Source organism: Tamandua tetradactyla, assembly GCF_023851605.1.
Source record: "Tamandua tetradactyla isolate mTamTet1 chromosome 15 unlocalized genomic scaffold, mTamTet1.pri SUPER_15_unloc_2, whole genome shotgun sequence".
NCBI lineage: Eukaryota > Metazoa > Chordata > Mammalia > Pilosa > Myrmecophagidae > Tamandua > Tamandua tetradactyla.
In genome coordinates this window covers 1,059-26,456 of record NW_027518245.1, presented here as the reverse complement: position 1 = coordinate 26,456, position 25,398 = coordinate 1,059, and the positions used below count along the sequence as shown (strand labels likewise).

The 25,398-nt window shown below is 37.6% G+C and overlaps 1 pseudogene across 1 annotated transcript; it reads right to left on the bottom strand.

Moving 5' to 3' along the window:
* Positions 1-7,353: 7,353 nt before the first annotated feature.
* Positions 7,354-18,470, bottom strand: LOC143672782 (uncharacterized; annotated as a pseudogene). Its single transcript, XR_013170027.1, has 2 exons — positions 18,382-18,470; positions 7,354-17,943 (listed from the first exon to the last, which is right to left on the bottom strand). The product of XR_013170027.1 is annotated as an uncharacterized LOC143672782 (transcript).
* Between the last annotated feature and the right edge of the window lie 6,928 nt (positions 18,471-25,398).

Here is a 25,398-nt window from a genome sequence, read left to right as displayed (position 1 = left end):
GGCAAGTTCTTGAGGGACTCGAGAAAAAGCATGGAATTATTAAACATTCCCACCTGGGGAATTCTGTCTATGCCCTTAAGCAATAGAGTTTCCAATTTAATAAGGCAAGCCCTCAATCTTGAGGCTTGCATTTATGAAACTTATTTATGTATTTGTTAAGCTAAGCTTATATTTACTTAGTGCCTGAGTCACCCCCACAGAACCTCTTTTGTGGCTCAGATGTGGTATCTAGCAAGTAAACTCACTACATTTCTCCCCAACATGGAACATTACTTGCAGTGGTGTAAGTCTCCCAGCAATGTGTACTCCCAGGAATGAGCCCTGGCATAATGGAATTGGTAATACTTTCTTGAACAAAATGGGGGAAGGAAATAAAGTTTCAATGGCTAAGAGACTTCAAATAGAGTTGAGAGATAATTCTCAGGGTTACTTTTATGCAAGTAACCAAGTAATTCAGCCAGATATTGCAAACTGTCACAGAATGCTAAGCCCCAACCACGAGGATTACTGAAAATCCTAAAGAAGGCAAAAGGCTCTAGGTAAGACTTTCTAAATGTTGTATTCATTAAGTTTATTTTTTGAGATTAAACCTCTGATTGTCCCTATACCAGATAAACCCTGAAACTGAGGTACCATTCTCTCCAATAAGAGCATCCAGTTTAATTCCTCTACCCCATAATATCAATGCCTCTTTTCATCATTAAGAAGGTAGAAGGGCTTCTTGTTCATGCCTGAGACTGAGTTGATGGGACTTCCGGAGAAGATGGCGGCTTAGTAAGACACGCAGATCTTAGTTTCTCCTTCAGGACAGCTACTAGGGGTGTAGAAACAATACAGAACAGCTCCCAAAGCCACGACAGAGATAAAAAAGACAGCATACCCCATCCTGGAGCGGCTGGCTGGCTGAGAGAGCTCACTCTGGTGAGGTCGCCGAGGGGCGCGGGCTTCACCGGGTGGCACGGTGGGTGGCCGGAGTCGCTCCCTTCCCCCTTCGCGGGCTGGCTAGGAGAGTTGGACGGGCGGTCCCCTCAAACCGCAGTGGCTGGCACCCGCTCCATGCACAGTCCCCCGGACCAACTGAGAGAGTTGGATCGGAGGTCCCCATGCCACAGAGAATGGTGACGGGGGGAGGGGCCCCTTCCGAACCCGTGACTCCCTGGGAGCGTGTACTCTCCCGGGCAGGCCGCTGCCGCTGGTGCCCTCCCGCTGCAATTGTCACCCCGGGCTGATTAGGAAAATCGGACGGGCGCTTTCCCGGGCTGCAGTGGCCAGCGACCCTCCCCGCGTTCGGACCCCGGGATGGCTCGCACCCTTCCAAGCCACTTCGGCTAGCGAACCTCCCGAATGGCGAGAGTTTCCCAAAGTTAAAGGACCCACAGCACCTTTTACTGGTGGGACCCGCAGACAAATGTGTGCCACGAGCGCCACCTACTGGGCAAGATAAGAAAAAACAGAACCCAGAGATTTCACAGAAAAATCTTATAACCTTGTTGGGTCTGACACCCAGGGAAATCTGACTAAATGCCCAGACGCCAGCAGCAGAAGATAACAGTCCACGCTCAGAAGATTGAGAATATGGCCCAGTCAAAGGAACAAACCAATAGTTCAAATGAGATACAGGAGCTGAGACAACTAATGCTAAATATATGAACAGAAATGGAAATCCTCTTCAAAAACGAAATCGATAAATTGAGGGAGGACATGAAGAAGACATGGGCTGAACATAAAGAAGAAATAGAAAAACTGAAAAAACAAATCACAGAACTTATGGAAGTGAAGGACAAAGTAGAAAAGATAGAAAAAACAATGGATACCTATAATGATAGATGCAAAGAGACAGAAGATGGAATTAGTGATTTGGAGGATGGAACATCTGAATTCCAAAAACAAACAGAAACTATTGGGAAAAGAATGGAAAAATTTGAACAGGGTATCAGGGAACTCAAGGACAATATGAACCGCACAAATATACATATTGTGGGTGTCCCAGAAGGAGAAGAGAAGGGAAAAGGAGGAGAAAAACTAATGGAAGAAATTTTCACTGAAAATTTCCCAACTCTTATGAAAGACCTAAAATTACAGATCCAAGAAGTGCAGCGCACCCCAAAGAGATTAGACCCAAATAGGCGTTCTCCAAGACACTTACTAGTTAGAATGTCAGAGGTCAAAGAGAAAGAGAGGATCTTGAAAGCAGCAAGAGAAAAACAATCCATCACATAAAGGGAAACCCAATAAGACTATGTGTAGATTTCTCAGCAGAAACCATGGAGGCTAGAAGACAGTTGGATGACATATTTAAATTACTAAAAGAGAAAAACTGCCAACCAAGACTCCTATATCCAGCAATATTGTCCTTCAAAAATGAGGAAGAAATTAAAACATTCTCAGACAAAAAGTCACTGAGAGAATTTGTGACCAAGAGACCAGCTCTGCAAGAAATACTACAGGGAGCACTAGAGTCAGGTACAAAAAGACAGAAGAGAGAGGTATGGAGAAGAGTGTAGAAAGAACGAAAATCAGATATGATATATATAATACAAAAGGCAAAGTGGTAGAGGAAAATATTATCCAAACAGTAATAACACTAAATGTTAATGGACTGAATTCCCCAATCAAAAGACATAGATTGGCAGAATGGATTAAAAAACAGGATCCTTCTATATGCTGTCTACAGGAAACACATCTTAGACCCAAAGATAAACATAGGTTGAAAGTGAAAGGTTGGGAAAAGCTATTTCATGCAAATAACAACCAGAAAAGAGCAGGAGTGGCTACACTAATACCCAACAAATTAGACTTCAAATGCAAAACAGTCAAAAGAGACAAAGAAGGACACTATATACTAATAAAAGGAACAATTAAACAAGAAGACATAACAATCATAAATATTTACACACCAAACCAGAATGCCCCAAAATACGTGAGGAATACACTGCAAACACTGAAAAGGGAAATAGACACAAATACCATAATAGTTGGAGATTTCATTTCCCCACTCTCATCAATGGACAGAACATCTAGACAGAGGATCAATAAAGAAATAGAGAATCTGAATATTACTATAAATGAGCTAGACTTAACAGACATTTATAGGACATTACATCTCACAACAGCAGGATACACCTTTTTCTCAAGTGCCCATGGATAATTCTCAAAGATAGACCATATGCTGGGTCACAAAGCAAGTCTTAACAAATTTAAAAAGATTGAAATCATACACAACACTTTCTCGGATCATAAAGGAATGAAGTTGGAAATCAATAATAGGCGGCGTGACAGAAAATTCACAAATACGTGGAGTCTCAACAACACACTCTTAAACAACGAGTGGGTCAAAGAAGAAATTGCAAGAGAAATTAGTAAATACCTCGAGGCGAATGAAAATGAAAACACAACATATCAAAACTTATGGGACGCAGCAAAGGCAGTGCTAAGAGGGAAACTTATTGCCCTAAATGCCTATATCAGAAAAGAAGAAAAGGCAAAAATGCAAGAATTAACTGTTCACTTGGAAGAACTGGAGAAAGAACAGCAAACTAATCCCAAAGCAAGCAAAAGGAAAGAAATAAAGATCAGAGCAGAAATAAATGAAATTGAAAACATGAAAACAATAGAGAAAATCAATAAGGCCAGAAGTTGGTTCTATGAGAAAATCAATAAGATTGATGGGCCCTTCTCAAGAATGACAAAAAGAAGAGAGAGGATGCAAATAAATAAGATCAGAAATGGAAGAGGAGACATAACTACTGACCTCACAGAAATAAAGGAGGTAATAACAGGATACTATGAACAACTTTACGCTAATAAATACAACAATTTAGAGGAAATGGACGGGTTCCTAGAAAGACATGAACAACCAACTTTGACTCAAGAAGAAATAGATGACCTCAACAAACCAATCACAAGTAAAGAAATTGAATTAATCATTCAAAAGCTTCCTAAAAAGAAAAGTCCAGGACCAGATGGCTTCACATGTGAATTCTACCAAACATTCCAGAAAGAATTAGTAACAACTCTCCTCAAACTCTTCAAAAAAATCAAAGTGGAGGGAAACTACCTAATTCATTCTATGAAGCCAACATCACCCTCATACCAAAACCAGGCAAAGATATCACAAAAAAAGAAAACTACAGACCAATCTCTCTAATGAATATAGATGCAAAAATCCTCAATAAAATTCTAGCAAATCGTATCCAACAACACATTAAAAGAATTATACATCATGACCAAGTAGGATTCATCCCAGGTATGCAAGGATGGTTCAACATAAGAAAATCAATTAATGTAATACACCATATCAACAAATCAAAGCTGAAAAGTCACATGATCATCTCTTTGACGCAGAGAAGGCATTTGACAAGATTCAACATCCTTTCCTGTTGAAAACACTTCAAAAGATAGGAATACAAGGGAACTTCCTTAAAATGATAGAGGGAATATATGAAAAACCCACAGCTAATATCATCCTTAATGGGGAAAAATTGAAAACTTTCCCCCTAAGATCAGGAACAAGACAAGGATGTCCACTAGCACCACTATTATTCAACATTGTGTTGGAGGTTCTAGCCAGAGCAATTAGACAAGAAAAAGAAATACAAGGCATCAAAATTGGAAAGGAAGAAGTAAAACTATCGCTGTTTGCAGATGATATGATACTATACATCGAAAACCTGGAAAAATCCACAACAAAACTACTAGAGCTAATAAATAAGTACAGCAAAGTAGCAGGTTACAAGATCAACATTCAAAAATCTGTAGCATTTCTATACACTAGTAATGAACAAGCTGAGGGGGAAATCAAGAAACGAATCCCATTTACAATTGCAACTAAAAGAATAAAATACCTAGGAATAAATTTAACTAAAGAGACAAAAGACCTATACAAAGAAAACTACAAAAAACTGTTAAAAGAAATCATAGAAGACCTAAATAGATGGAAGGGCATACCGTGTTCATGGATTGGAAGACTAAATATAGTTAAGATGTCAATCCTACCTAAATTGATCTACAGATTCAATGCAATACCAGTCAAAATCCCAACAACTTATTTTTCAGAAATAGAAAAACCAATAAGCAAATTTATCTGGAAGGGCAGGGTGCCCCGAATTGCTAAAAACATCATGAGGAAAAAAAACGAAGCTGGAGGTCTCACGCTGCCTGACTTTAAGGCATATTATGAAGCCACAGTGGTCAAAACAGCATGGTGTTGGCATAAAGATAGATATATTGACCATGGAATTGAATAGAGTGCTCAGATATAGACCCTCTCATCTATGGACATTTGATCCTTGATAAGGCAGTCAAGCCAACTCACCTGGGACAGAACAGCCTCTTCAATAAATAGTGCCTAGAGAACTGGATATCCATATGCAAAAGAATGAAAGAAGACCCATGTCTCACACCCTATACAAAAGTTAACTCAAAATGGATCAAAGATCTAAACATTAGGTCTAAGACCATAAAACAGTTAGAGGAAAATGTTGGGAGATATCTTATGGATCTTACAACTGGAGGCGGTTTTATGGACCTTAAACCTAAAGCAAGAACACTGAAGAAGGAAATAAATAAATGGGAACTCCTCAAAATTAAACACTTTTGTGCATCAAAGAACTTCATCAAGAAAGTAGAAAGACAGCCTACACACTGGGAGACACTATTTGCAAATGACATATCAGATAAAGGTCTAGTATCCAGAATTTATAAAGAGATTGTTCAACTCAACAACAAAAAGACAGCCAACCCAATTACGAAATGGGAAAAAGACTTGAACAGACACCTACCAGAAGAGGAAATACAAATGGCCAAAAGGCACATGAAGAGATGCTCAATGTCCCTTGCCATTAGAGAAATGCAAATCAAAACCACAATGAGATATCATCTCACACCCACCAGAATGGCCATTATCAGCAAAACAGAAAACGACAAGTGCTGGAGAGGATGCGGAGAAAGAGGCACACTTATCCACTGTTGGTGGGAATGTCAAATGGTGCAACCACTGTGGAAGGCAGTTTGGCGGTTCCTCAAAAAGCTGAATATAGAATTGCCATACGACCCAGCACTACCATTGTTGGGAATCTGCTCAAAGGACTTAAGGGCAAAGACACAAATGGACATTTGCACACCAATGTTTATAGCAGCATTATTTGCAATTGCAAAGAGATGGAAACAGCCAAAATCTCCATCAACAGAAGAGTGGCTAAAAAAACTGTGGTATATACATACGATGGAATATTATGCAGCTTTAAGACAGGATAAACTTATGAAGCATGTAATAACATGGATGGACCTAGAGAACATTATGCTGAGTGAGTCTAGCCAAAAACTAAAGGACAAATACTGTATGGTCCCACTGATGTGAACAGACATTCGAGAATAAATTTGGAATATGTCATTGGTAACTGAGTCCAGCAGGAGGTAGAAACAGGGTAAGATAATGGGCAATTGGAGCTGAAGGGATACAGACTGTGCAACAGGACTAGATACAAAAACTCAAAAATGGACAGCACAATAATACCTAATTGTAAAGTAATCATGTTAAAACACTGAATGAAGCTGCATCTGATCTATAGGTTCTTTTTGTTTTGTTTTTACTATTATTACTTTTATTTTTTCTCTATATTAACATTCTATATCTTTTTCAGTTGTATTGCTAGTTCTTCTAAACTGATGCAAATGTACTAAGAAACGATGATCATGCATCTATGTGATGATGTTAAGAATTATTGATTGCATATGTAGAATGGTATGATTTCTAAATGTTGGCTTAATTTCTTTTTTTCCATTAATTAAAAAAAAAGAGAAGGGGTAATTGGAGCTGAAGGGATACAGACTGTGCAACAGGGCTGGATATAAAAACTCAGAAATGGACAGCACAATACTACCTAATTGTAATGCAATTATGTTAAAACATTGAATGAAGCTGCATGTGAGGTATAGGTTTTTTTTCTCTCTCTATTAACGTTTTAATTCTTATTCTGTTGTCATTATTTCTTTTTCTAAATCGATGCAAATGTACTAAGAAATGAATATGCAACTATGTGATGATATCAAGAATTACTGATTGTACATGTAGAATGGAATGATTTCTAAATGTTTTGTTAATTTTTTTTAATTAATAAAAAAAGGAAAAAAAAAGAAGGTAGAAGGTTCATCTGCAAGATAACCTTCAAGATTGTGATAATGATCAAATGAAAGAGAGAAGCTGTATATGAGAAATTAAAATTTAACAAATTATTATGATTTATTAATCTATATATTTTGCTTTCTAGTATATTGGAATAACCAGAGGTAAGTATCTGAAATTACTGACTAAAGATGCAGCTAACTTGATCTTTTATAATGTCTATATAACTATATTGCCATTATCTTGTGATTGGAAAAACTTTGTGACTGACACTTGCACTGCTTTATCCTCTTTTACAACATTAGGGCCTTGTGGTCACCAAACACTGCCCCTAAAGTTTACTACTGAGTCTGCCCCAGAATCAATCCACTGCAATTCTAAAACTATTTTGTTAGACAGAGCTGGAACTAAGCGTAATTGCCCCACCTGACCCATGTGGTTTAAACTTGAAACCACAAGTGACTGCTTTTCAGTTTGATAAAACTGCTGGAATTCAATATATCAGAAATGGGTTAACTTTCAAAATGGGGATATGTTAGTTTGCAAATTTACAGTCCTAAAACTATGAACATGTCCAAATTAAGGCATCCACAGTAAAATATGTTCTCTGAAGAAAGGTCACTGGCATCTGTGGTTGTTCTGTCAGGTAGGAAGGCACATGACCAGTGTCTGCTTGTCCTTCACTTCTGAGTTTCATTGCTTTCAACTCATCATTCAAGTATCCTCCTCTCTCAGCTTCTGTGGGTTATTTCTTAGCATTCCTAGGATTTTTCTCTAGGAGTTTCTCCTGGGGATTTTTCTGCCAGCTCTTTATAAAGTTCTCCAGATGTTGCTCTCTGAGCTATCTGAGCTTTTTTTCTGTCTTTTATCTACTCACAAAGACACCAATAAAAGGATTAAGTCCCACTGTGGTGGTTTGAAACTGTTAGTCACCCCAGAAAATCCAATATTGTGAGTAAGACCCATGCTGAGTAGAATCTTTTGCTTATGTTGTTTCCATGGGAATGTGACCCTGCTCTTTTACTGCCCATTCAGTTTTACTTCACTGGAATCCTTTAAGAGATCTCATACAATGAGAGAAAGCCAGAACAGAAAATGCCCCAGGCAGAAGCAAGACAGACCCTCAGGAGCTGAAAGACCTATTTGATATCAGAAGCCAAGAGAGGACTGAAGACATGGACATGCACTTTTTCATGTTGCAGAGGAACCCCAGTGCCAGCTGCCATTATTCTGAGTAGATATCATCTTTTTGGCTCCTTATTTTGGATGTTTTCATGGCCTTAGAATTGTAACTTGTGACAATAAATCCCTTTGTAAAAGACAACCCATTTCTGGTATATTGCACTATAGCAGCTTTAGCAAACTGCAACACCCACCTTGAAAGGGTTGGGTCGCATTTTATTTGAAATAACCTGACATAAAGGTCCCACAAAACAGTATGTCTGTACCTATGAAAATGGATAAAAAGAACATTGCATTTTCTGGGGTACAACTTCAAACCAGCACACTGAACAATCTGGACCCAAAAAAGACATTTTATTTCCATATACAAACTACAGTAATTCCACCACAATATCACAAAAGCCTTAAATAATTTCAGTAATTGTATTAAGCACAAAGACTAATAGACATCAGTTATAACATGGACTGTACTGGTAAATAATTCTCCTCTGGCTATGGACATGTGAAACTTAGAAAAAGTTATCTGCTTCCAATACACATAACACTTTGAAGCAACTTTCATCATATTAAGACTTCGATTTTCTTACATATGTTCTGTGGCTAAGCATGTAATCAGTCTGTTCTGGCTTAATAATTAGATCATCTCTAACTTCACATCTCAATCCATTGTGCCTGTTGTCCTAAAATCTGCCCAACTTCTGGATACTATAAATCTATCAGAGTTACTGTAGTTTTGGTAAGTGATTTTAATGCCAATAGGCCATCTGATCTCCTCCTTTGTGGTTAGTAATAAATCCTTTATTGTTCTGAAGTGGTAGCATCTCAAGCATTGATCATTTGAGTGCATTTAGCAGAGAACCCACCATTGTGGATAAGTACAGTTGTGATTCAGAAACAGAAAATTTTGTAAATACCTCTTTCTTCTACACATGCTTAATGATCAACAAATAGAAATGGGCAATTATTCATGCATACAATCTTGTAAACACCCATAAAGGTAGCTTTGGTGTAATAGAAAATGTACTTGATCTTAAGATTCCTGGTGTCAAATTTTGACCCTGAATCTGCCCAATTTCATGACCTTCAATAAAATACTTACATGTGAAGTACCTCTTTCTCTTCATCTAACAGATTGGATCAGTAATGCCAAATAATATCCATGAAGTCCTTAGCATATACTAGGGTTCAATAAATATCTTTAGATATCACTACTGGTAGTATTATCATAGGGAAAAGTGAGAAGACTTCTGAAGTTACCCAAATAAATGTGCACATTGCAGTCTAATTCTGCTGGATAGATATAGATGTTTCCTTTTGACACATGGGGAAAAAATGAAGCTTTCACTATTGGGAGAGCCATGGGGCATGAAATTGGACAGAAAGTCTTAAGAGGTCAGAAGCTAAGAACTGGATAAGGTTCAAATGCCATTGACTTATGTCCACAGCAATACAACTAAGCACCTTCACCTAGCCAAGTTGACAACTGAATCTAACTACCACACATCCACCCCTTGTCAACTTGGCAACTATATGCTTCACCATAAATGATATTAAAGTTGCAACAAATTGTTTTCTGGCTGTGGACCTATGTATCTCAAAACAGATTACCTGGTGCCAATATGCAAAGGAGGGACAGTTGGAGAAATTGGAAGGAAAACCTGCAGGGCAATCACCACTGGATTTCAAAGTCTGAAAGTCATCTATCCTTCAACTTTAGAAAGAGTCAGTCCCACCCTTTTCAAGGGCCTATGCAGTGGCATGCCTCTTTCCAAATCAACCTTGGGGAACATTGAGGAGACCACCTTTACCTTGGCTCCACTCTCCAGTCACCAGGGCCACTCCTGGTCTCTCTGCAATTTCTAAAGCACATGTTCAACCCCTCCATGTGTTGGCAGCCAGGCTATTCCCAGTCCCCCAAGGAGCATGCTGTACCTTCTCCAAAGCCTGAGGCTTCACTACTGTTCCACTGCAACAAGGTGGGAGACTCATCTTTGTCCTTCAGGGTAAACTCACCCTCTCCATGCATATGGGTGGGTCCACTCTCCTGGCACATGTTTCTTGGCTTCAAACCCAAGCTTACATGGTTTTCACTCTGTGAATTCGAATTTGTCCCTTTTGTATCCACCTTTGTCCAGATTGGCAGTGGTTCTGTTTACACCCACAGTCTCTTCAAGCAGTCCAGGACTTCTCCATCATTCTCTTCACAGTTCCTCCAAAATCTCACCCCTTAGCCATCCAAAAAACCATTCCAACATATGGTATTTGCAAACTGCAGCAGTACCTCACTCAGCAGTACCAAATTCTGTTCTAGTTTGCTAGCTACCAGAATGCAACACATCGGAGATGGATTGGCTTTTAATAAAAGGGGATTTACTTCATTAGTTCTTCAGAGGGAAGGCAGCTAATTTTGAAATGAGGTTCTTTCTTATGTGGGAAGGTACAGGGTGATCTCTGCTGGCCTTCCCTCCAGGCTTCTGGGTTCCAACAACTTTCCATGGGGTGATTTCTTTCTACATCTCCAAAGACCTGGGCTGAGCTGCAAGTGCTGAGATGAGGTATGCTGAACTGCTTGGGTTGTGCTATATTGATTCTCTCATTTAAGCACCAGCAAATTAAATCAAATACCATTCATTACAGCAGGCACACTCCATAGCTGACTGTGGATGTAATTAACACCAGATGAGGTTCACATGCCATTGGCTCATGTCCACAGCAATAGAACTAAGCACCTTCACTTAGCCAAGCTGACAAGGGGTGGACTGTCATGGTCAGGCTCACATGTCAACTTGGCCATGTGGTGGTACCTGTTTGTATGGTTGGACAACTGGTGGCCTGTCAGTTGCAATGAGGAAAATTCATAGAATTAAATAATGATCATGTCAGCTGCATCCATAGGTGATTTCATTTGTAATCATCCAAGGGAAGTGTCTTCTGCAATGAGTGATGCTTAATCTAATCACTGAATACCTTTTAAGGAGGATTCAGAAGGAACAGGCTCCCTTCCTCCTTCAGCTGCAGAGCCTCTCCTGTGGAGTTCATCCAGACCCTCCATTGGAATCATTGGCTTCACAGCCTGCCCTGTGGGTTTTGGACTCTGTGCTCCTATGGTCATGTGAGACAATTTTATAAATTTTATATTTGTTAGTGTCCCCTGTTGATTCTGTTTCTCTACAGAACCCTAACTAATACAGGCACATAACATTTATGATTGTTTGTTTCTTTTGGTGGATTGCCCCCTTTGTTAATATATAATGTTCTTTGCCTCATAAACTTTTTGTACTGAAACTTTATCTTGTCTAATATTATATAGGTACCTTAGCTGCTTCTTGGTTACTGCCTGCATGGAATAAGTTTTCCAGTCTTTCATCTACTTGTATCCTTGGGTCTAAGGTGAGTCTATTACAGATAGCATATGAAAAGATCATTCATTTATCCATTTTACCAATCTGCGCATTTTAATTGGAGAGTTTAACACATTAATAGACAATGTCCCTACTCTTTAGATAATACTTCAAATATTTTATCCTTTGGCTTTAATATGTCCTATTGCCTCTTTTTTGGTCCTCTAAGGGACCCTTACTATAATCTTCAAGTCTCAGTCTCATCTAAGCCTCTCTACTCTGTATTTTCTATTCAACTGGCATAAATGCCTTTTAATATTTCTTGCAGGTCAGGAGTCTTGCTAATGAATTCTCTCAGTTTCTGTTTTGTAGTGAATATTTTTGAACTTTCCCTCATTTTTGAAGAGTTTTGCCAGTTGAAGAATTCTTGGGTGGAATATTTTCTCTTTCAGTAGTTTAAATATATCATACCATTTTCTGAAAAGAAATTGTCACTTGATTTTTTCCCCTATATTTTTACTGAAATAGCTGCACACACCATAAAGGCCATTCAAAGTATAAAATAGATGGTCAAAGTATCATCACACAGATGTGTATTCACCAGCAGGATCATATATAATACACTTGCATTAATCCAGAAAATGAAATTAAAAGGTAAAAGAAAACCCCAAACATCTCATACATATTATCACTCCCCCTTACTGACCACTAGCATTGCAATCTATACAATTTTAAGACTTACAATTGAGGTAGGTTAACTAAGGCAGTGTAGTATTGACAGATTATAATGAGAGAGAGTGAAACAAAAGAAAACATTCTGAAGTTGATCCATGCAAACGCAGACAACTATTTCTTTGCAATATACTTATCAATCATTATCAGAGATCAGAGCCACTGGATTTCAGTTCCACAACTTCAGGAACTTGCTTCTGGTTATTCTAAAATATTATACTCTATAAAGAAATGTCTATATAATGAGTCAGTAATCACAGTCATTTACAGAATTCTAACTTCTTAATTACACCTCATTCTTCTCATTTATTTATATCCTTCATGGCTACCTGAGTAAGGGCCATTTTAATTATATTATGCTGGAAAGGGGTATTGGATTTCTGGGATAGATTAATTAATCTGGTTATTTTCCTGAAGTGGCTGGTACTTATGGGTTTCATGACTTATCTTGCCTATGATCAATCTGGAGGATTTAATTTTCTGAGAAAATAAACTTACTAAGCAAATCTTTACATAGACCTAGATAGAGCATAAAGGCACTCTCTAGAATTTACAGGAATACTGTTGTTTGCACTATGGCATACTGTGGTAGTGTGAAATATCTGGCTACAACGTGCATTAGATAACCTCCAGAATGACATCTCAACCCAATTTGAAAGTCTTAGCCACTGAAACTTTATTTTATTCCATTTCTTTTTCCACTTTCAGTCATTCTTAACTCATGTGCACAAGGCAAGGATATTCCCTGAACCTCACATCCCACAGTGCTACAGAAGCTAATACCATTGGAAGTCATGTCTCATGGATAGGAAACAGTAATGAGTTTATTTACAGAGCTGTTGGCATTTAATTTAATTCCAATTCTGTTGTATATAATGAATTGCTTTTCTATCAATGCTTTCAAAATCCTGTATCTTTGGAAATTGACATTCTGATTAGTATGTGTCTCAGAGTGGGTTTAGTAGGGTTTATTCTGTTTGGATTTCAATGCATTTGTATCTTTATGTCTTTCATAAGACTTGGGAATATTTTTTGCATTATTTCCTTGAATATACTTTCTGCCTCTTTTCCCTTCTCTTGTCCTTCTGGGAAACCCATTTCATGTATGTTTTGAGTTCCATGTTATCACTCAATTCCCAGAGACGTTGCTTAAATTTTTCCATTCTTATCTCTATGTACTTTTTTCTCATTTTTATTTCAGATGTCCTACCTTACAGGACTAATTCTTGCTAGTTCTTTCTTCTGACTGTTCAAAACTGCTGCTGTTTTTTCCTCTAACATATGTTTAATCTCATCTATTGTGCCTTTCTGTTAGTTTGATTCCAGGCTTTCAACTTCTTCTTACATGCTCACCGAGTGCCTTCTTTATATCCTTTAATACACATTTTCCTTCATCTCTGAAATGGTTTAGGAGATTTGCTTGAATATCTGTGAATGGTTGTTCCAGTTTTTACATCTCTTTTTAATTTCTTCCTTTACCTGGCCACATTCATGCTTATTAGTATGGCTTTTACTTTTGTGCTTGTTATTTGGGTCATTAATTAAGTTATTGAGATTCTGAAGTCTGGTTTCCCTCTCTTGTCTAAGATTTTGCTGTTCATACGGTTCTGTTACAGCTCTTATATGGCACTGTGTTTGTATTTACCAGCCAAAATAGGGCCAAGGTCGCATGCAGGGGGTGCAGAAGAATTCCAAAGTGACTTGGAGAGAGGACCAGGAAAACAACTTCCTAAGATGGCACATTCCAAGCCTTCACAGATGGCACAATTTGGCAACAACAAAGGCAAGATATTTCAACACTCAGTCTGCTCTATTTCTATGGCAGTTGGAAATAATGGCATTTCAGGAACCTGCCTGGATAAGATCAAAAGAAGATGTAGAAATCCAATTTTGCAGATCAACTCCTGGGCCAGGCTCTGCTGCACCCACCTGTATTCTTGGCAGAGGGATAACTTCTCCCAAATCTTTGTCTGCAGTAGCCCACTAGGCAGGAACTAGGCTTATCAGAAGCTTTTGGTCTTGAGGTTTGAAGATGGGCACCATGAGACATCATCAAATGAGTCATTCATGGCAGTTTCTCTTTGTGTAAACAATAGTACTCCAGGCACCATGGGTTCCTGTGTGGAATGGGGTAAGGCTGTGGGATCAAGATGTCCAATTTTGTTGAGCAACAAATGTATCAGAACTATGCCATGTCACTCTGTTCCCAATGTGGCAAGGGACTTCACAAATTCCATTCCACAGCATTCTGACATAGAGGAACTGGGCTGACTGGAAACTACTAGACTCAAGGGTGGGGAGTAAGTGCAAATAGGCACAGTCAAGTGAGTTTCTCAGTATAGTTTCTCTATCACAATTTCTCTTTTGCTTCCTCCAGCATGGTACTCCACTGAGCTTTTGAGCCCAGAACAGAAGTTTTGGACAGTATTTACCTGTCTTCTAGGTGTTTTTACTAATGGAAACTCTGCACTTCTTATTCCACCATCTTCCATTTTAGAGATTTTTATTGCAAGCTTATAGGACCACGATTATTCAATTTAATTTCAGCTTATAGGATTCTGTAGACTTGTCTCTGTCTGAAAACTGTTTGATATACCTGTACTTATATGAACTTCCCCATGTCAGCAAGGTTGTTCTGGTGAATCCCATGACAAGATTCAAGGTGAGACCTGACTCCTGGATAGATGACTATGTAAAAATTTACCTGAAGAAACTCTTGATATTGAACAGTAGAATCTAGGAAATGGTATAACACAGTTACAGGAAAATTACCCCAGCCAAAGATCTGATTCTTGGTGCTCCATTCTGAGCACTGTCTACCAATCTCTTTATTGCTGTGTTTGAAGTTTTATCCTTTTATGTGCCTTAAATTTTCCTTCTTCCTGCAGAAAGACATAATTTTATGGCTTTTCATATGATGTTAATTCAATCAAGGAATGTTTTAGGACTGGTATGGGAGAAGAATGCCACAAATGGACAAGTAAGATCTAGAATATCCATTCAAAAATCATTTGAAAAATATTTAGGATGATTTTTCAGCATCCTTAAAATACAAAAAAAAGTATTTTCTATGTTAATTACAAAATTGCATGAACAAAGATGTTAATACAAAATATGTAATGTGAGAGCTAGCATATATGAACATTCTCTTTCATTATGCTTTATACTTTCTCAATGGAGGGAGAGATTTATGAATGATTAAGGAAAAATGGCAAAATTAGGAAATAGTGAAAGGTTTTATATTTGATAACTAATTGGATAGACTATTTATTTCAAATACCTTCTAATTGGACTTTATGAATCTTTTTGTTTCCTAAAGACAATGTATCATTTGTGAGAAAATAGTAGAGTTTTATGGATTATTAGGAATTTTTAATGTCCTATAATATTGGCTGTGGACAATGACATAGATGCTTTCAGGATATAGCCCCATAAATTTCATTTTTATTATAATGTGAAAACAATTTATCTATGTGTATGTAAAAGTTCATCCAGTTATCAAGTTGACATCACTAGGGTTGGAGTAGTGGATTTCAGGTCCTTTTGGATGGGATGAACTGAGGAGAGGACAGCATCAGTCTGGGGTTTGCTGTTGGAATTCAGACCTGTGTCTGTTCAGAAGGAAGCTGTGGGAAGATTTGAGTTAGCATCATACGTACTTGCCAATCTGTCAAGCACATGAGATAATGTCTCAGGAATAATTCCAATTTGAAAAAAACATGAGCTGAAATGGACAAGGAAACCTTTTTCCACTGTGAGGACAATAGGTAAAATTCAAAAATGAGCTCTGGATTGGATCTTTTCATTTTCAGATTTGGGTTTGTGTGGTTACATAGGACAGTGTTCCTGCTTTGAGGAAACATACACTGGTATATTTTGTGTTAAGGGGTAAATATGATGAAGGTATAACCATTGGGATTTTGAACAGACCAGGCATTCTTTACACTTATTACAATTATATATATAAAATCTATACAGTCAATAATTATTTCAAAATCTGTTTAATTACCTTGTCAATATCATGCCGTTAAGGGAGGACAAGATTAAATCCCATTATAGAGACTAAACTCTACATAGGTCCACATCAGTCAAAGTTGTGATACTAAGTCTGAATTTAGTTAAGGAGGTAGTGAGTGAATATTATGTGAATGGCCATTTTGTATTCAGTGTTATAAATAATGTTGTGATACTATGGAAACAGTACTATATTTGGATTCAATTTTTGCGCATAAGCTCCTTCACCTGGGAACTCTGAAAACTGATTGTCTTTTAGGCAAGGCTGAATGCTAAGGAGAAAGGCACTTACTTATCTCTAGTTAAAATATTGAGTAAAGGCTTTTCCACATAGATGACATTCCTAAGGTTTCATTACAGTGTGACTTCTCTTATGTTTTCTAAGTTTAGAATAACAGGCAAAGACTTTCTGACATAAATGACATTCATAAGGTTTCTCTCCAGTATGAGTTTTCTCATGTTGTCTAAGGTTAGAATAATGGCTGAAGGCTTTCTGACATAGATAGCATTCATATGGTTTCTCCCCAGTGTGAGTTCTCTCATATTGTTTAAGGCTAAAAGAATGAGTGAAGGTTTTACCACATAAATGACATTCATATAGTTTCTCTCCAGTGTGAATCCTCTCATGTACTCTAAGATCAGAATATAAACAGAATGCTTTCCCACATTAATGCCATTCATAAGGTTTCTCTCCAGTATGAGCATTCTCATGTTGTCTAAATTTAAAATAATGGCTGGAGACTTTCCCACATAGATGACAAATATGGTTTTTTCTCCAATGGGAGCTCTCTCATGTTGTCTAAAGTTAGAACAATTGGTGAAGACTTTCTGACATAAAAGACACTCATATGGTTTCTCTCCAGTGTGAATCCTCTTATGTCTTCTAAGATTAGAAGAAAACCTGAAGGCTTTCCCACATAGATGACATTCATAGGGTTTCTCTCAAGTATGGGTGTTCTTATGTTGTTTAAGGTGAGAATAACGGGTGAAGGCTTTCCCACAGAGATGGCATTCATAGGGTTTCTCTCCAGTATGGGTGTTCTTATGTTGTTTAAGGTAAGAATAATGGGTGAAGGCTTTCCCACATAGGTGGCATTCATAGGGTTTCTCTCCAGTATGGGTTTTCTTATGTTGTTTAAGGTGAGAATAACAGGTGAAGGCTTTCCCACATAGGTGGCATTCATATGGTTTTTCTCCAGTGTGAGTTCTCTCATGTTGTCTCAATTCAGAATATTTAGTAAAGGTTTTCCCACATAGATGACATTCACAGGGTTTCTCTCTAGCATGAGTTACACTGTAACATGTATGGCCAGAATTCTGAACAAAGGATTTCTCAATTAGATGACATTCATATGACTTACTTCCAGGGTGTAAATTCTGTTGTTGATTAAAAGATGATAAATCATTGAGGGCTTTTCCAAATAGATTGCTGAAGTAATACTTCATTCCTTTGTGAGTTAATACATGTTGAATCACTCTGGAACTATAAGTACAATCTTCTGGCAATTTATGACATATGATACCATTTTTTTCAGTATGAGAATTCTGCTTCTAGGAAGTAGAGGAGAGAATGTAAGAAGTTTGTCCATAGATATCAATCCATATACATCTGAATTTAAAACTAACCAATTGGTGACAATCTCCAATTAAAATATTTCCCATGTTATTTATGAATCATTTTATTCCTCTGCATATACAGAGATCTACTCTTTTGTAGCTTCTCAACTGCAGAACTTTCTAATCAGTCTTGAAGACTTTATAATGTTTCAGAGATTGAGCATGAGCCATATTTATAGAATTATCTTTTCATATATAAGGAAGGTTATATTATTGTGTTCAAATCAATTGCTTTCTTAATTCAAATTATCACAGTCTTTCCCTGGATTCACACTTAAACCAACTTACAGTTAAGTGAATGCACTGAATTTTTAATTAATTCCACTTTAAGGTATTGATTTGGAAGACCAGTGTTACAGCCATAATGCTTACCAATGACATGATGGTAGATATTTCTTTCTTGCAGATATGATGCACAGATAAAATTTCTTGTTCTTTAACACTTCCTTCCCTGCCTGAAAGACCTGAAAAATCAGCATTAGGAAAATGAATATGTTGAAGCAGCATACATAGCCATATAATTGTTTCTAAAATGACAGTTATTTGACAAAGAATATCAAATTAAGGATTACTTGAGTTAGTAGAAACCTTTATATGACACTATCAATTAGAAAATATTTTCAACATTTAATTATAAGAAAACTTATTTCAAAAATAATATGTTGAGACTTCCTGGAAGATGGTGGCTTAGTAAGACGCGCGGATCTTAGTTTCTTCTCCAGGACACCTACTAGGGGAGTAGAAATGATACAGAAAGTGCCCAAAGTCACAACAGAGATAAAAAAGACAGCGTACCCCATCCTGGAACGGCTGACTGGCTGAGAGAAGCAGCTCGGGTGAGATCGCCGAGGCGCGCGGGCCTTACAGGGCGGGGTGGCAAGCGGCCGGAGTTACTCCCTTCCCCCTTCCCGGGCCGGCTGGGAGAATTGGAGAGGTGGTCCCCTGAAACCAAGGCGACTGGTGCCCACACCACGTGCAGCCCCCGGACCAATTGAGAGAATTGGATCGGAAACCCCCAGGCCGCGGAGAACGGTGACCCCGTGACTCCCGGGGAATGTGCACTCTCTCGGGCGGGCCGCTGCCGCTGGCGCCCTCCCGCCATGCGTGTTGCCCAGGGCCGACTAGGAAATTCGGACGGGCTCTTTCCCTAGCTGCGGCGACCAGCAACCCTCCCTGCGTTCGGACCCCGGGCCGGCTCAAGCCGCTTCGGCTAGCGAACCCCCAGGACGGCGAGAGTTTTCCAAAGGTTAAGGTCCCACAGCACCTTTTACTGGTGGGACCCGCAGACAAACGTGTGCCACGAGCGCCACCTACTGGGCAGGATAAGAAAAACAGAACCCAGAGATTTCACAGAAAAATATTACAACCTTGCTGGGTCCAAAACCAAGAGAAATCTGAATGAATGCCCAGACGCCAGCAGCAGAAGATAACTGTCCATGCTCAAAAGATTGAGAATATGGCTCAGTCAAAGGAACAAACCAATAGCTCAAATGAGACACAAGAGCTGAGACAACTAATGCTGAATATACGAACAGAAATGGAAAACCTCTTCAAAAATGAAATCGATAAATTGAGGGAGGACATGAAGAGGACATGGGCTGAACATAAAGAAGAAATAGAAAAACTGAAAAAACAAATCGCAGAACTTATGGAAGTGAAGGATAAAGTAGCAAACATAGAAAAAATAATGGATAGCTACAATGATAGATGTAAAGAGACAGAAGATAGAATTAGTGATTTGGAGGAAGGAACATCTGAATTCCAAAAAGAAACAGAAACTATAGGGAAAAGAATGGAAAAATTTGAACAGGGTATCAGGGAACTCAAGGACAATATGAACCGCACAAATATACGTGTTGTGGGTGTCCCAGAAGGAGAAGAGAAGGGAAAAGGAGGAGAAAAACTAATGGAAGAAATTATCACTGAAAATTTCCCAACTCTTATGAAAGACCTAAAATTACAGATCCAAGAAGTGCAGTGCACCCCAAAGAGATTAGACCCAAATAGGCGTTCTCCAAGACACTTACTAGTTAGAATGTCAGAGGTCAAAGAGAAAGAGAAGATCTTGAAAGCAGCAAGAGAAAAACAATCCATTACATACAAGGGAAACCCAATAAGACTTTGTGTAGATTTCTCAGCAGAAACCATGGAAGCTAGAAGACAGTGGGATGATATATTTAAAATACTAAAAGAGAAAAACTGCCAACCAAGACTCCTATATCCAGCAAAATTATCCTTCAAAAATGAGGGAGAAATTAAAACATTCTCAGACAAAAAGTCACTGAAAGAATTTGTGACCAAGAGACCAGCTCTGCAAGAAATACTAAAGGGAGCACTAGAGTCAGATACAAAAAGAAAGAAGAGAGAGATATGGAAAAGAGTGTAGAAAGAAGGAAAATCAGATATGATATATATAATACAAAAGGCAAAATGTTAGAGGAAAATATTATCCAAACAGTAATAACACTAAATGTCAATGGACTGAATTCCCCAATCAAAAGACATAGATTGGCAGAATGGATTAAAAAACAGGATCCTTCTATATGCTGTCTACAGGAAACACATCTTAGACCCAAAGATAAACATAGGTTGAAAGTGAAAGGTTGGGAAAAGATATTTCATGCAAATAACAACCAGAAAAGAGCAGGAGTGGCTATACTAATATCCAACAAATTAGACTTCAAATGTAAAACAGTTAAAAGAGACAAAGAAGGACACTATATACTAATAAAAGGAACAATTAAACAAGAAGACATAACAATCATAAATATTTACGCACCGAATCAGAATGCCCCAAAATACGTGAGGAATATACTGCAAACACTGAAAAGGGAAATAGACTCATATACCATAATAGTTGGAGACTTCAACTCACCACTCTCATCAAGGGACAGAACATCTAGACAGAGGATCAACAAAGAAATAGAGAATCTGAATATTACTATAAATGAACTAGACTTAATAGACATTTATAGGACATTACATCCCACAACAGCAGGATACACCTTTTTCTCAAGTGCTCATGGATCATTCTCAAAGATAGACCATATGCTGGGTCACAAAGCAAGTCTTAACAAATTTAAAAAGAATGAAATCTTACACAACACTTTCTCGGACCATAAAGGAATGATGTTGGAAATCAATAATAGGCAGAGTGCCAGAAAATTCACAAATACGTGGAGGCTCAACAACACACTCCTAAACAACGACTGGGTCAAAGAAGAAATTGCAAGAGAAATTAGCAAATACCTTGAGGCGAATGAAAATGAAAACACAACATATCAAAACTTATGGGGCGCAGCAAAGGCAGTGCTAAGAGGGAAATTTATTGCTCTAAATGCCTATATCAGAAAAGAAGAAAAGGCAAAAATTCAGGAATTAACTATCCATTTGGAAGAACTGGAGAAAGAACAGCAAGCTAACCCCAAAGCAAGCAAAAGGAAAGAAATAACAAAGATTAGAGCACAAATAAATGAAATTGAAAACATGAAAACAATAGAGAAAATCAATAAGGCCAGAAGTTGGTTCTATGAGAAAATCAATAAGATTGATGGGCCCTTAGCAAGATTGACAAAAAGAAGAAGAGAGAGGATGCAAAGAAATAAGATCAGAAATGGAAGAGGAGACATAACTACTGACCTCACAGAAATAAAGGAGGTAATAACAGGATACTATGAACAACTTTACGCTAATAAATACAACAATTTAGAGGAAATGGACGGGTTCCTGGAAAGACATGAACAACCAACTTTGACTCAAGAAGACATAGATGACCTCAACAAACCAATCACAAGTAAAGAAATTGAATTAGTCATTCAAAAGCTTCCTGAAAAGAAAAGTCCAGGACCAGATGGCTTCACATGTGAATTCTACCAAACGTTCCAGAAAGAATTAGTACCAATTCTCTTCAAACTCTTCAAAAAAATCGAAGTGGAGGGAAAACTACCTAATTCATTCTATGAAGCCAACATCACCCTCATACCAAAACCAGGCAAAGATATTACAAAAAAAGAAAACTACAGACCAATCTCTCTAATGAATACAGATGCAAAAATCCTCAATAAAATTCTAGCAAATCGTATCCAACAACACATTAAAAGAATTATACATCATGACCAAGTAGGATTCATCCCAGGTATGCAAGGATGGTTCAACATAAGAAAATCAATTAATGTAATACACCATATCAACAAATCAAAGCAGAAAAATCACATGATCATCTCAATTGATGCAGAGAAGGCATTCGACAAGATTCAACATCCTTTCCTGTTGAAAACACTTCAAAAGATAGGAATACAAGGGAACTTCCTTAAAATGATAGAGGGAATATATGAGAAACCCACAGCTAATATCATCCTCAATGGGGAAAAATTGAAAACTTTCCCCCTAAGATCAGGAACAAGACAAGGATGTCCACTATCACCACTATTATTCAACATTGTGTTGGAGGTTCTAGCCAGAGCAATTAGACAAGAAAAAGAAATACAAGGCATCAAAATTGGAAAGGAAGAAGTAAAACTATCACTGTTTTCAACGATATATGTCGAAAACCTGGAAAAATCCACAACAAAACTACTAGAGCTAATAAATGAGTACAGCAAAGTAGCAGGTTACAAGATCAACATTCAAAAATCTGTAGCATTTCTATACACTAGTAATGAACAAGCTGAGGGGGAAATCAAGAAACGAATCCCATTTACAATTGCAACTAAAAGAATAAAATACCTAGGAATAAATTTAACTAAAGAGACAAAAAACCTGTATAAAGAAAACTACGAAAAACTGCTAAAAGAAATCACAGAAGACCTAAATAGATGGAAGGGCATACCGTGTTCATGGATTGGAAGACTAAATATAGTTAAGATGTCAATCCTACCTAAATTGATTTACAGATTCAAGGCAATACCAATCAAAATCCCAACAACTTATTTTTCAGAAATAGAAAAACCAATAAGCAAATTTATCTGGAAGGGCAGGGTGCCCCGAATTGCTAAAAACATCTTGAGGAAAAAAAACGAAGCTGGAGGTCTCGCGCTGCCTGACTTTAAGGCATATTATGAAGCCACAGTGGTCAAAACAGCATGGTATTGGCATAAAGATAGATATATCGACCAATGGAATCGAATAGAGTGCTCAGATATAGACCCTCTCATCTATGGACATTTGATCTTTGATAAGGCAGTCAAGCCAACTCACCTGGGACAGAGCAGTCTCTTCAATAAATGGTGCCTAGAGAACTGGATATCCATATGCAAAAGAATGAAAGAAGACCCATCTCTCACACCCTATACAAAAGTTAACTCAAAATGGATCAAAGATCTAAACATTAGGTCTAAGACCATAAAACAGTTAGAGGAAAATGTTGGGAGATATCTTATGGATCTTACAACTGGAGGCGGTTTTATGGACCTTAAACCTAAAGCAAGAGCACTGAAGAAGGAAATAAATAAATGGTAACTCCTCAAAATTAAACACTTTTGTGCATCAAAGAACTTCATCAAGAAAGTAGAAAGACAGCCTTCACAATGGGAGACAATATTTGGAAATGATATATCAGATAAAGGTCTAGTATCCAGAATTTATAAAGAGATTGTTCATCTCAACAACAAAAAGACAGCCAACCCAATTACAAAATGGGAAAAAGACTTGAACAGACACCTCTCAGAAGAGGAAATACGGATGGCCAAGAGGCACATGAAGAGATGCTCAATGTCCCTGGCCATTAGAGAAATGCAAATCAAAACCACAATGAGATATCATCTCACACCCACCAGAATGGCCATTATCAACAAAACAGAAAATGACAAGTGCTGGAGAGGATGCGGAGAAAGAGGCACACTTATCCACTGTTGGTGGGAATGTCAAAGGGTGCAACCACTGTGGAAGGCAGTTTGGCGGTTCCTCAAAAAGCTGAATATAGAATTGCCATACGACCCAGCAATACCACTGCTAAGTATCTACTCAAAGGACTTAAGGGCAAAGACACAAACGGACATTTGCACACCAATGTTTATAGCAGCATTATTTACAATTGCAAAGAGATGGAAACAGCCAAAATCTCCATCAACAGAAGAGTGGCTAAACAAACTGTGGTATATACATATGATGGAATATTATGCAGCTTTAAGACAAGATAAACTTATGAACCATGTAATAACATGGATGGACCTAGAGAATATTATGCTGAGTGAATCCAGCCAAAAACTAAAGGACAAATACTGTATGGTCCCACTGATGTGAACGGACATTCGAGAATAAACTTGAAATATGTCATTGGTAACAGAGTTCAGCAGGAGTTAGAAACAGGGTAAGACAATGGGTAATTGAAGCTGAAGGGATACAGACTGTGCAACAGGACTAGATACAAAAACTCAAAAATGGACAGCACAATAATACCTAATTGTAAAGTAATCATGTTAAAACACTGAATGAAGCTGCATCTGAGCTATAGGTTTTTGTTTTGTTTTCCTTTGTTTTGTTTTGATTTTACTATTATTACTTTTATTTTTTTTTCTATATTAACATTCTATATCTTTTTCGGTTATGTTGCTAGTTCTTCTAAACCAATGCAAATGTACTAAGAAATGATGATCATGCATCTATGTGATGATGTTAAGAATTAATGATTGCATGTGTAGAATGGTATGATCTCTAAATGTTGGGTTAATTTCTTTTTTTCCGTTAATTAAAAAAAAAAAGAGAAGGGATAATTGGAGATGAAGGGATACAGACTGTACAACGGGACTGGATATAAAAACTCAGAAATGGACAGCACAATACTACCCAATTGTAATGCAATTATGTTAAAACACTGAATGAAGCTGCATGTGAGGTATAGGTTTTTTGTTTTTGTTTTTTTTGGTTTTTTTTCTTTCTATTATTGTTTTAATTCTTATTCTGTTGTCTTTTTATTTCTTTTTCTAAATTGATGCAAATGTACTAAGAAATGATGAATATGCAACTATGTGATGTTATTAAGAATTACTGATTGTACATGTAGATTGGAATGATTTCTAATTGTTTTGTTAATTCTTTTTTTAATTAATAAAAAAAAAAAGAGTGTACATCCACAGAATGCAGCCCTAACTGGGCTTATTATGTTTGCAATCAGGGTGTGACCCTGGAATATAGCCCTTCTGAGATTTATTAACTGTTCTTAAATAAAATGCAAAATAGGGTTTATATAATAAGCTGGAAAGTGTGGAAACTACAGAGAAGAGTAAAGTGCTTTCCTCTGAAAATTTTCTGAGAAACTGGTTGACCTGTGTCTTAAAATTTTGAGGATCATCTGGGTTTTCCAAACAGTAAGCTGTGAGCATATCACATTCACTTATACTTTCATAAGCCCTGCTTATATTAGACATTTGTTGTAGCAAAGCAAATTTTACC